The sequence below is a fragment of the Falco punctatus genome, assembly GCF_963210335.1.
Source record: "Falco punctatus genome assembly, chromosome: 12".
NCBI classification, from domain to species: Eukaryota; Metazoa; Chordata; class Aves; order Falconiformes; family Falconidae; genus Falco; species Falco punctatus.
This window is the reverse complement of record NC_137592.1, coordinates 23,546,083-23,559,240: the sequence shown is the minus strand read 5'-3', so window position 1 is coordinate 23,559,240 and position 13,158 is coordinate 23,546,083. Positions and strand designations below refer to the sequence as shown.

Sequence of the window (13,158 nt, the reverse complement as noted above, 5' to 3'; positions counted from 1 at the left end):
AGAGTTGTAACATTTCAGCCTGGTGCAACTCATCAACTCAAGCTCAACTCAGTCAGAACCCAAAGTCAGCAGTCATTTACAACTAATTGTTTTTCTTTTTATTTAGCTTGACAAGCATACAGCTCCCAGGTGAATACAGAGGCTGGTCTAGCAAGACAACTCTTCTGCAATATATCCTCTAAACCAGAGAGGAACCAAAGAGAGAAAGGAATATTCCCATCAGGTTCTCAATATAAACCAAAATCTATTTTCCCTAACCTGATTCAGTGCAGCTTTTGAAGTCCTCAGTAACCACTCGGTCACTATATGTTTTGACGCCCTCACATTATCCTGTTCAGAACTCTGCAGTCTGACAGACTACATTAAAAGACATGGCATGTCCACTCCTGAAATGTCAGCTCCTCATTCATGTACAAAGTTCACTTTCCTGTCAGCACAGGGGGTATAAGGTAAGAGTATGTGCCCAGCCATTACACAGGCCATTCATGCAGTTCAAGACACTTGAGACTGTTCCCATCATCAGCTTTCCCACTGAATTAGTGCCTGTTAATGTGCATGTATGTCTGAAAAGGGGAGTCATATTCAGCAGTGACATCTAGAGAGTGACTCAGAAGAAACTTTTTGCTGGTCCAGCAGCATGGTTTTGTCACCTATGATATCACTCTCAACTCAGACTTTGATCTTTCCAAACAACAGGTCCATGCATGGCCGCTGTAAATCCCTGCTGTCACTGAAGGGGCTTAACACAGCCGTGCAGCAACAAACAGAGCAAGTCTTGAATTGCACTTGCTGACACCTTTATCTGGGACAGTGCAATATTATTGCCCTGGGACACCTGTCTGTCCCTCATCCTGGGACTACCCAGTCTAAGATGGAGAATAATAATTTCAGAGCAGAGAAGGATCAGCTCTTGCACCACTGCAATTTACAAGCCAATATGTGAAAGAAAACTAGAGCTGATGTCAGTTCACTGAAATATGCTGTAAATGGTAACAGCTCAAGACCTGCTGGGCCATCCCTGCTCTGGAGCCAGCAGTTTCAGGAGAAGGAAGCATAAGAGAGTGTGGGTGGTCGGGAGCAGCAACACTTCAGCCATACCATTTAATCTGAAGTCATAAGTGTGACTGAACTAATGTGTCTCACCAAAGCTGGCACAGCCTTTCCACCAAAGAGGTCACTAGAGAGAAGGTGATGCCAAAGACAGAGAACAACCATTTGAAATAACAGTCTCATAGACCTTATTCATACAAGTCATACCCTGAAGAGCAAAGTGCCACCAGAGCAAGGACAACATGCGTAAGTAAGAGAGCCGAAGTTATGTAAGGTCCTGTACTCATTTTGATAAACAGGTAAACAGGCAGTTGACAGAGCTACATGACTACACAGCATTGCCCAAGGTCTTGCCTCAGTTTTGCAATCGATGAAACAGGGACACTATTTCACAGAGATGCAGCTGGAAATCCCTTGATGGTGTTTGGAGAAGGTTTTAGGAGTCTGAAACGCTAGGTGCCTTTCAGCTGAAAAATATTGTTTAATATGGCACAAGTAGCAAGCAGAAAAAAAGTACAGGACCTCACAAAATTACCAGAGCTGCTTCCATGCAAAGGCAATGCAGGCAATTGTCTGTGGCAATGGGCTGCCAGGGTCAGCGAAACAGGCAAACAAGGGTAGCATAGACTTGGCAACATCAGTTCTCCAGGAAGCCAGACTAGCTGTTTCTGTCTCCAAGAGAAATATCTCGGTGCCCATGGCATTTGCTACTGCTGAGGAGAGGGTTCCCCCCCAGGAAGAGCCACCACTCCTCCCAAACACACTGTGGAAGGCCCCATCCCTGGAATAACCCCTGCACAGCTGTTTCTCCTGCCTTTCTCCCTCTGGGGGCAGAGTGGCCTCTCTGGCTACTTACACCATGGGCTTTCAAATTCAGTGGTGCCTACACAGCTGAGAAACCTCAAACCAAACCTGCGAGTAATCATTTCCTATGTGAAACAATGTTACCCACACGAGCCACCCATGACAGTAAACACTGTGATTCATGTGACAAAGAACTACTACTACCCTGAGTAAGCCTTACAGGATCGGGTTCACAGATCATCTGTGATGGCCTGAACAGCATTTATGCAGTATCAGAAATAGGCATGAGAAGAATTTGCAGTTTAGGGCCCCTATCCAGCAATCCATGCTGGCAGACCTGTAAAGGGGTTTGGACATAGTACAATGAGCGATAACAGTAAACAATGGGAGAGAAGAGAGTAAGGGTCATAACTGCAAGACCATCTGGTTGTTTCCATTTGCTGTGTACACATCTTGCTAGTCCTGCCGCCAGAAAGACAGAGAGGGTCATTGGAGAACCGAGTTACTAATGAACAGTTGCATTTGTTCTTATATACTTTATTGATAACCAATAGTTGCGGCAGCATTTGAGATACTGGTTTCTAAGGAAGGCCGAAGTGTGAACATTTCTGACTGGAAATATATCAATATGCAAAATAATTTGGTATATGTGACAATTTTGTTACAAGAATTTTTAAACATTATTTCATGGGTGGGTGCTTTTCCTTATCATCTAAGATTTTCTTTAAAAGTTCTTAATTCCCTTGCTGGGATCATTAGCACTTGGATGGTCAAGACCATAACAGGCATTCTAGGTCTCAGTACAAAAGAATAAATTATAATAAAATGAGGAATACTGTATGCTGTCTGGTAGGACATATGAAGGAGACTCTATTTGCAATTAGTCAATATGGATCAATATTGGATTTATCTTTAATGAATCTCCACTAAGCTTCCAAATCAATGAAAAGAAAACAGATTAGGCAGCTGCATCTTGCTCTGTACCCTACCTGCAACCAGATGCGGGCTTTACTAAACCACATGTGGGAGTGAAAACAGAGCCAAGGGCCCTTCTCAGAGAATCACCTGCCACTTGACCATATGGTTTCAACCTTGGAGTCAGGTAGCAAGGGCATTCCAGCCTTTTGCAATCTGCAAGTTGACCGAGTGGGAGACATGCTCAGAGATACCGTGAACTATCCAGGAGGGGCAGAAGCAGGGCTGGAAGTAGAAAATGGCACCTCTGTCTGCTGAAGAGGAAATCTGAGATTTGAGCATCTCCTCACTTAAATTAACATAGTTTGGCAATAGCTCCATAAAGGTCAAGAGTGTAAAACTGCAGGAAATAAAAGATTCAAGCCTGAGGTTTGTTTGAACATCCTCCATCTGAATTCTGACAAGGCTGCTCCCCAGCTTAGGTACCCAGAACACTTTTTCTAATCCATAGAAAGAAGTGAGGAGGAACTTTGAGCTGCTCAGGAGATAAATCCCACTTTCCATACCACTATTTTAGCGGTCAAGAGGATGTAAAGCAGACTGCCAGGAGGCTCGAGGGGCTTTCTTTCCTGCCACTTGTTTTTCATCACCAATCCTGAACAGACCCCAAAACTCAGACTAATTAAAGACAAATAATTAAGCACATTCAGACTGAGAAGGTTGGCAGACTCCCACTGTATTGTGAGACCACCTTGGCACTTAAATGGTTAGGGACTATATCCCACAACATCATGCTCATCTCATTGTGGTAGAGAGCTCTTGAGAATGTTATTAGCTGGGTGTTCGCCTTGCCGTTTTTCCACATGAGGCAGATGGGTAATTACGAAGCTAATAGTCTGATTGAGAGAAATCAGATGCAGTGGTTTGCCCAATTAGATGATACATTAGCTTCCTTCTTTGTAAGCAGCTAATGTGTGAAGCAAAGTGGTATTTTTGAGGGTCAGAATCCTTAAACAAGTGCCGAGTTGCAGATTATTGTGTCTCTCTTTTTTTTTCTAATGGAGGAAAAGTGCTAAGTCTTCATTACTAAAAGCATAGAAAATGCAAATCAGGCTCTGAAACAAAAGAGTGAAGGGACAGGCGAGAATATTTGGTGTCCAATGTGTCAACCTACAACATCAATTACATTGAAATGCAATGCATGGGAGCCTAATCAAGGATAGTATAATTGTAATAATTGCATGCTTTTGTTGGAGAGCTGCTGCCATTGTTATTGTCAACCATTTGTTTTTCTCTATTGTTTAAGGGGAGAGTATTTAAAATATATATATGTGTGTGCATATATAACTGTGTATAAATGACTGAAGAACAGCATAGGTAGAAGGTTGTTACTGCACACAGAATGTATTAAGTCTTTCTTATTCCTGTTCTTCAGATGGCGGAAAACAAAGAGCCTGAACTCTGTGAAGGCAGGTAATGCCAAAAACTGAGAAACAGACACTGACTTACAGTCTGTGCCAAGCAATGAGAGTTACTTTTCCTTTTGCTGACACATTCCCTGGTCCAGGGAGGTGAGTTACTCCCAGTGACTGGCAAGTCATGAAGTGAGCCAGTAGTACATCCAAACAATCCCCAAGACACCTCTGTCTGCCTTCTTTCTTCAGAACAAAATCAGAAGAGTCAAAATAAACAGTTTCTGTCTTGTTATACTTCCTCCAGAGCTGCAGTCTGTTTCTGCCATTTAAAAGGATTTTTAAACATCTACAATCTTGATGAAGGCATTCAAGATAAATGAACACAAAGGAGAGTACCGCGTGGAAAATTGACAGCATGAGTCTACTCCAGATCTTAAGGGAGAAAGAGGAGTAAGAGCCTCCTGTAAATAAACCAGTGATATTTCCTGTATCCTGAAGTTGGGGTGGAAATTCTTATAGCAAAGTGCTCAACATTCAGATCAAATGAGAGGTTTATTTTCTCACATCACTTGGGCTTGCCAATAGGTTGAAATGGAGGCACAATAGAAACGGGCTAAAACATTTAACATAGCCGTTAAATCTCATTCTCCTCAGCTAAAAAAGAACAATGCTGTACCGTCTTTACTGAGAATACACTCTCCTGCCATAGGAGGCTTTTCATGTATCTCTAACAATCCTGTACATACTCCAAAACTCACACTAATTAAAAGCAAATAATCAAATACATTCAATTTGAAAAGTTGGCAAACTCGCTTGTATTATTGTGTTAGCACCTTGGCACCAAAATGATCACATCGTGCTAATCTCATTGTGCAGGAGAGCTCTTGAGCATGTTATTCAGTAGGTCTGCTCCCTGCCCCCCACCTCCCAGACCCATCCCACCCTCCTCCACCGCCAGCACTCTCTTTCTTTAACTAGATAAATGAAAACATACAGAAAGATAAGCAAAGCCAGGACAGTATTTTCATCTTAATTCACTCAGAGGCAACCAGAACTCGTGCTAACTTTTACAGAGATTTCCTTTCATCCTAGTGCCAGTTCAACTCCACAGATAGAGCTAGTAAACCTGAGAGATGCTTTAAAATAAATTGAGCAGACTGCATTTGTTCTAACTAGCTCTCATGTAACATTATTATATTATTGTACAGAGTACTTGGCTACCACAGCAATGTGAAGAGTATAAATGCAATAAATAGAAGATAACAAGAGTTAGCAGCTTATGACTGACCAGATGAAGAAACCCAGAAGGAAGCATCTTAGCATTTCTTCTCGTTCAAAGTTTTATCTTGCAGGTAAAATTTCTTTCCAATTGCTGTGCAGTAAAAGCAAAGTTGTCTTGGCTAACAGCAACATAGTACATGTTAAAAAAACAAAGTTTTTTTCATACAGTGTGTAGAAGAAGCCTTCATTTTCTTGACTGGCTTAATTTATACAAAGAAAAACCTCTCTGTAGTGACCCTTGTAAAAACATGCCTGCCTTCATGGAGAGAGGCTACCACTTTCTGAAGGACATTGTAAACTTAGAATGTATGATATTATGGAAAGGCCACCAGTTTTATAATTGAAAAAAGTTGCACAGAACAGCTTATACATATGGCATTACTGAAGCATTAGGTCTCTCTGGGGACTATTTTTTAAGGTTGTGAAGTCTTTTGTATACAGACCTGTGCATCCACCTGAAGCTAACAACTTGACATCATATAGATGCCCATTTGTGTGCTATGAAGAAGTATCAGTTTAATTTTCTGCAACCATCTGGGAGGAATTTTCCCCAAACAGTCCAACAAATCAAGACTGAACAAACTTTCATGAAAAAGATATGTTCATTCCAGTATTTCTAGTCACTGTACTTTTCACAACTGCAACGTCCACCACAGTAACTATAACCAAGGGCTGGGTATGACCATGAGCTGGGTAGGTATGACCTTTCAGCACTAGATTTTCTGCCTTGATGGAAAGATAGGCTAGAATCTATATATTTCTCCCAACGTTTTTCTGTTCTGGGCTAAGGGGAGTATTACCCTTTCCCATAAAGATTTTGTCTGTGGCTCTGTGTCTGTGCTTGGATATGTATTTGGTTATTAAACATATGATCCTTATGGGTCCCTTCCAACTTCAGATATTCTATGATTTGGCCTGCCATCCTCCATCCAGCACTTGCTGTGCAGGTGGTATAGCTTTGCCTGCATTCCAGAACCTCTTCTGAGAAAGCACTGCCTCTAAAGGACAGTACATTAAAGGTCTGTGTCAGGAGAAAGACCTATTTTCTTGATTCCTTAACATTTATTATATAAAAACACATTAAGATTAGGCAAGTGTCCATGATGCAGAAGTACAATGTTGAAGACCACAGCATTTCATTTAAAAAAAAAAAAAAAAAAAAAAAAAAAAGAAGAAGAAGAAAAGGAGTTACTGAAGGACCTTCCTGACAGGACTGAAAGAGTACCACTCAGTTTGTAGCACAAAGACATCCATGTGAGAAGATGGTTCACGAAGTCTTTAACTGGGAAGGATGCTACATAAGAACATCCAATTAATCTGTGACCTTCAAGCCAGTTAGTTCCTAATTGCCCATTTGTACTTCATGATTAAATAATGAAGGAAGCCCATATTGACTGAGCCTCTTTTAAAACAAAAACAAAACAGAAACTGTTGGAGAGTGAGTCCCACTGAATAGTTCCTGAACTTCATAGAAGTGCCTGTGCTGTGCGCTACATCACCTCGTATGCTCCATCCCTGCTAGCAGGGCCTGCAGACAGCCTGTGGACAGACCTACGTCTAGTGGCCCTTTACTTACCCTGGAAGTAAAGCCAGATTCATTTTAGAGTGAGGCAGCAGAGGGTGCACAAATTGTCCCGGGTCAGCATGGTAGTGTCCATATACCCTGCTCCTCTAACTAGGGGTTTTAGGTAACTATAAGCCTGACTTCTTAAAGCACATATTAATCTTTCTGTTGACTTCAGCTGGTTTAAATCAGGCACCATATACAGACAGGCCAAAAGACATATGATCTTATTTACATTAACTACTATTACATATTCATAGTACAGTGTTTTCTTCATAAAGATTGCAGTTAAATCTTGCTAAAAGGAAAACTGTGATCCTCAACAAATAAATAGTTATTTCACTAAGCAAGTTTCACTTTGACTTGTTCCTAAATTTCTGTCTGTCATGAAAAAAAGTTGATCAGCCAACACAAGAACTATCAACAGCACTACCCAAGCTTGTAAAGCCCTCAGTCTCCACAGGGAGGGCTCCCATTGATACTACCAGGAGAAATGATTGTAGACACCAGAATAGCATATGGCCTCTGAAATCAATATTGGTTTGCAGATTGACATATGGATGGATAGATACCACAGAGAGATTGAAATAAATATGACAGACTAAGTCATACAAAGAAAAACATGTATATACAATCACACTCTAACAGATGCTTTGGCTGAAATAGGTGATTTAGAGGAACACATTGTAGATCTGAGAAATGGGAAAATGAATCTAAAACTTACAGTAGCATAACGCACTTTTGCAAGCAAAACTGAAGGAAGATTCAGAGAAACTCCTCAGGGACAATGGTAAGAGAAGATACTGGTGAAGAAGTTGTTGATGAACCTGCTGTAGATTTAACAGAATACTTCCCTCCCCCAGCTTCCATATCAATTGGAACAGAAAGGTTTCAAAAAAAAAACCCTATCCCATAGCATGAAAGAGAAGGAGAAGGTGGATTTCTGCTAGGCATTCAAACAGGCTGATGCAAACACTCCAGTCTTGTTTCTGGTTTAACGCATTACCCCAGAGATCTGAATGTGAAATTTGGACTTAAGAAAGAAAATCCTCATTTAGCAAAGAAAGAACTGCAACAGCTATGTGTGAAAGTTCTTCCAGAACTGTTTTCTGCTTGCCATATGGCCAACTTCACCCATATTAATAGCAACTACTAGGCAAAGCCTCAGCATTTTGAAAGAGAGACAGAGAGAAATGCAAAAGTCTCATTAGCAAGCACGGCCTAAGGAATACCCAGTTGCCTAATTACACCAATACTTTATCTTTGTCTGATGCTAATAAAATAAAAACATCAGGAAGTATCAACCCCAGAAAATCTAGAATAACTTACATACTTCCGTGGTCTGGTAGCCGCGTTCTTAGTTTCAAGCCATTTAAACTATTCCAGTGTCACAGATCTAGTGACTGTTAGAAGAGATCCTAAGGTCTTCCCATAAACTTTTCTTGAAAGTTAAGGAGCCAGCTGATATACCCTGTTTCTGTTACAAACATACACACTTCCCCCATATGGAAGAGAATTCCCCCCAGCCTCCCATCCCGCAAAAAACACTCCTCACCTATGCTTAGCCCTGAAACACAAGGAAAGAGGAGTGTGTTTCTGGTTTTCAGGGAAAATGGATTTACACCATTCACTCAGATTCAGAATACCATTTTACCCCAATGGGAAAGACTTTTTTATCCCCTTTGTTTCCAGGGATTCAGGGGACTGTTTGCTGCCAGCTGAGCCAGGAAACAGGTTGCTGCATCCCTCTAAAATCCAAATAGCTATATTTACAACAGGTGATACCATTTACCTGAAACAGGTTGCCTCACACTTTTCCCCACAGATCTCAGTACTTGGAGACTAGCCCTGAGCACAGCCGTGTGTAACACAGGGAGCAGTGCAATCAGCACCTGCAGCTGCAGGGGCAAGGAACTTTCCTGCTACAGATAGAAGTCTCCAAACCTGCTGGCATCATCTGCTCAGCAGTATCTGAGACTAGCCAGGCTCCTATACCTGTTTATCTTACACATCTTTTAGCTGTAAGACTCCTTGGCCAGGGCTTTCAAAGACTCAACTTCCATGTTGCAACAAGTCCTGAAACAGAGAGAGTTCTGAAATAAAAACCTCACATATGATCTATTGTTTTATATTGCTTTCTCTTTACTGTTTGCTAATTATTGAAGCTGCTAATATCTGACTGTGCTTTCTTACCTTGAGCCTCCTTCTCCCTAATACAGATCTCACAGTGAAAGCCAGAGTCCTGCCCGTGCCACAGTATAGCCTGTTGGCAAAGAGACACCTTGAACATCACAGCCAGAAAGCACTGAAAGTTCATTGACACATCAGTAGGAAGAGGGGGCCTGTATCAGTTAATAAACAGCTTTATACTGTTTATAAATGAATGCTGTACTCATGAATGGACTCAGACCAAAGAAAATCAAAATCTGGTTTATCTAGAAGGCAGGTATTCCAGGAAAAAAGCAATCATGTCTAAAATTGCCCTGCAGAAACACACCTCAGGCCTGACCTATGGGAACCAACCTTAATGCCTTCATAACACAGATTTTCCTAAAAAATTCCCATTGCCGTTACTGCTGACAGGAGCTCTAGTGTAGACAAGACATTCATCACTGCCAACATTTTTATGATTATGTCTTCTAGTCTCTCTGTCTTCCAGGCTGGATGGCATTGCTTTGCTTATTCATCACTTTTACTTCTGGGAGCTGTGCTTGGACCTATTTAGTAACAGAAGGAAATTTTAATGTAGAAAAAGGCTGCTTTGCTGCAATATCTGCTTAGCCCATGGCCTCTCTGGTGAGAGCACCATCAAAGACAGGAACTAAAATAATGTGCAGATTAAAAATTGAACAGAGACCACCCATTCATTCACCTGCTTCAATGAATAACCTTCATACAGTGTAACACATTTCAGGCTCACAAGAAGGCTAAACCAACTATGGTTCCATAATCCATCCCTAACTATCCAGGTCCCAAGAAAAGTAAACAGATTTTTTTTTGCATGGGTGTGAATATTCCCTTTAAGAATTAAGCAGAAATGGTATGTTTGTGTGTGAAAATCAACAAAAACTAGCGCTGGTGTCATTCAAATCCAGATTGTAGTTATATTTTTGTATAGTATTTGGAGAATTTTTCAGTTTTAAGACTGGCAAATAAAAAATTAAATTGCCAAGGTAGAGAACAGCTATGTTCAGTGAGCACTGAAGCCTAGTAAATATTCAGTTTTTAATGGCATCCACTTCTATTTTGTTCATTGAATTATTGGGCTGACCTTAAATTAGAGATCTGGATGGACCTGAATTGAATATTGTGAAGATGAGTGTAATTACCTTGCTTCCCTTTATTCTAATTCATTTTAATTTTTTTTTAATTCTTCATCTGTGTGACAAACTGAATGTCAGAGTGCTTTCAGATTTATACTCACAGCAACAGAAAGCAGAACTGATAGGCCAGATAGCGGCACAAGGAGAGATATAACTGCATTGCGGTCAGGGGCGTGACTGCAGAACCTTCCTGCCTTCCTTTTAGAGAAAGAGCTGTATTTGCACATACTGTCCAGGCCTCAACATATGCCAAATAAGACTGCCAGGTTTCTGGCACCTGCAAATGCCGCCCCTGCCCTCCCGGCACTTTCAGTCGAACCAGCTACACTTAAGGCTAACTCAAGTGTATCTGCCCACCTCAACCCACAGCACAGGCATGGCCTTGGGCTGCTTTTGGTCCGAGATCCCTTTGTTGGCTCTGTGGAGGTGACCTTTGCAAGCATACAAGTATACTCTGTCGTCCACTGCTCCATAGAGCCAACCTGGCCTACACCAGTGGTAAGGATGAAGCCACCTACGCTCAGCATCACAGGAGTCATACCACAGGCCACAGTTATTCTACTGCTAGTGTGGTAGGATTGCCTTATGACTGACTAATGGATCTGGAGATCTGGACAAATAAATCTATATCAGACTTAACAGTTCTTACCACCCTGTCCTTGAGTCTCAGTTTCATAGCTTACAGTCAATATCTCTTTGTACCTTCTAATTCACATAAAAAACTTTCTAAGGTATTTTTCAGGTATCTATTTAAACCTTCAAATATGTCCTGAGCTCCCCTACAATTAGTACTCTCTGGCCTCAGCATATTTGGTTGCTGACATCTCCTCTCACAATTACTTCTCTTCAGCACACTCATTTTGTATTAACATGGCTCAATATCCTTTGGTAAGTCATCAGGTAACAGCAGCCTTCTCTGGTTAGTCAGGGAAGTTCAGAGCCACCAGTACAAATACAGATGTCTAGCAGAAGTAGATGTAGAAACAGAGAGACTCCAACTGGTTAATGAAAAACTATACAGCAGGCAAGTAGGAAGAAGGCCAACAAGAGCTCTTGATAGCCCTAAGAAAATGTGCAATGGCCCTAGCTTTTTTTGATGGTAAATGTCACATCTCATGTCAGAGCCTGCCTGGATAAATTACCCCTGAAGACCATATCGCCTCAGAAGTTAAATATTAGCAGCTGCATGCATGTCATTAACCCCTCACCTGCCACACAATTTTGTACTTGCCAAGGGCCAAATACTTTAAAGAAGGGTTGACTGACTTTAGAGTGTGGGGGTAAGAAAGCTGCAGGACATACAATGTACAGTAAAGAGCACCCATGTATGTATGCCCTTTTGTAGGACATTTGTGATGATGGCACTGAGTATTTCATCAGTTTCAGCTGATTCAAAGGATAATATTCCTATTCGGCTGCTCAGCTGACTAAGTCTATATTCCATGTTCTCCCAACTATTTTGTAATTATGTTGAAGTATACTGCTTTATCATAATACTAAATGTATGGAAATATTTGTTTAGATTGTCTTAATTGTTTCTTGTCTGCATATATTTTTTTACTAAGTAAATTTGAGAAGTGTATCTCGACTCATAGTGACTGAGATAAGTGTACAGAAAGTGGGTCAGTAGGAAGGCTCAATTACAACACAAAGGGCAAATCTGCAAAACAGTTGTACTGTCCACAAAGAGTCATTTGGAAAACAAAGGGCTTTATCATCCTAACCCTCAGCCTGAACCCAGATTTAATCTGCAGACAGCAAATTCAGTAGTGAAAACAGCCTAGAGAAGGGCACCAGGCTCATAATGTCTTAAATAAAAATGTAGAAATATCCATATCACTCCAACCTGACGAAATGGTTGCATAATTTAATGCCAGCATAATAAAGTGTGTCCAGGATTTTCTATTTTAGCCTTCCCATGATGTCCAAGACTTTACAACTATATTTCTAAAAACAAAATATCCTCTCTTTTGCCTGTTATTCTACAGAAACTTTTCTAAAGTTGGCCAACTAAGGGCCATGGCCATAAACTTTGATCCACAAATTAATTCACTGCACATGTGAAACACTGTGGGAGGGGTTTACACTATCTAACATAAAAATCTAACTTCAAGTGCCCACACTAAGACCCTATATAATCAAGAGAGAAGTGAAACAGACTCTTCCAGAAAACCATTCAAAGCAGTGGACTCCAATGTTCCACAGTTACCTCTAATTTTGTAAAAGTTTTGATTCTATTTTTCCTCTTGTCATTTTTAAATTGCATTTAAAAATCAAAAACAAGAGAAAAAAAGAAAATGGCAAAGTATGAAAAATGTACTTTTAAAATTGAAATTAGATTTTTTTATTCTAATGAATTCAAAGGAAAATAACCATTAATACTGGCTAGTAATTAATTAAAGGTATTTTCCTATGAGAAATGTTGGTCGTCAGTAAATATAGACATAAAAATATATATGTGGCTGGAACTTTGTACTACAGCTTCAAATAACGCAGAAGATCTTCAAAGAATTGATTGAAATACAGTTAAGTCGTATCCCATGAAACAATCAGCACAACTGATCTTATACCCCAAAATGTAGAAGTGTCAATAAAAAACAGTGAAATAAGACAGAATCTTCAGCCATGTTAAACAGATGAATAATGGAAAATCACAAATCTTGTCATCATGGACTGTTAAAAAAGGCAGAAAATAAAAGTTCATTATAACTATGCAACAAAGCAAAAGTCGTATCCAACAACAGTAATGACATTGCTACCTGATTTCCAAAATCGTACAAAAGCCACTTCTTCCACAAATCCTACT

The 13,158-nt window shown here is 40.5% G+C and overlaps 1 protein-coding gene across 1 annotated transcript in view; it reads right to left on the bottom strand.

Annotated features, from left to right (window-relative positions):
- The window catches only part of RPS6KC1 (ribosomal protein S6 kinase C1), a 205,683-nt gene that overhangs the window by 24,359 nt on the left and 168,166 nt on the right, over positions 1-13,158 (bottom strand). The window contains exon 16 of the mRNA XM_080408435.1: positions 1-13,158. This exon is cut by the window's left edge and continues 24,359 nt beyond it; it is cut by the window's right edge and continues 75,209 nt beyond it. The gene's annotated coding sequence lies outside the window, so the exon portion shown is untranslated.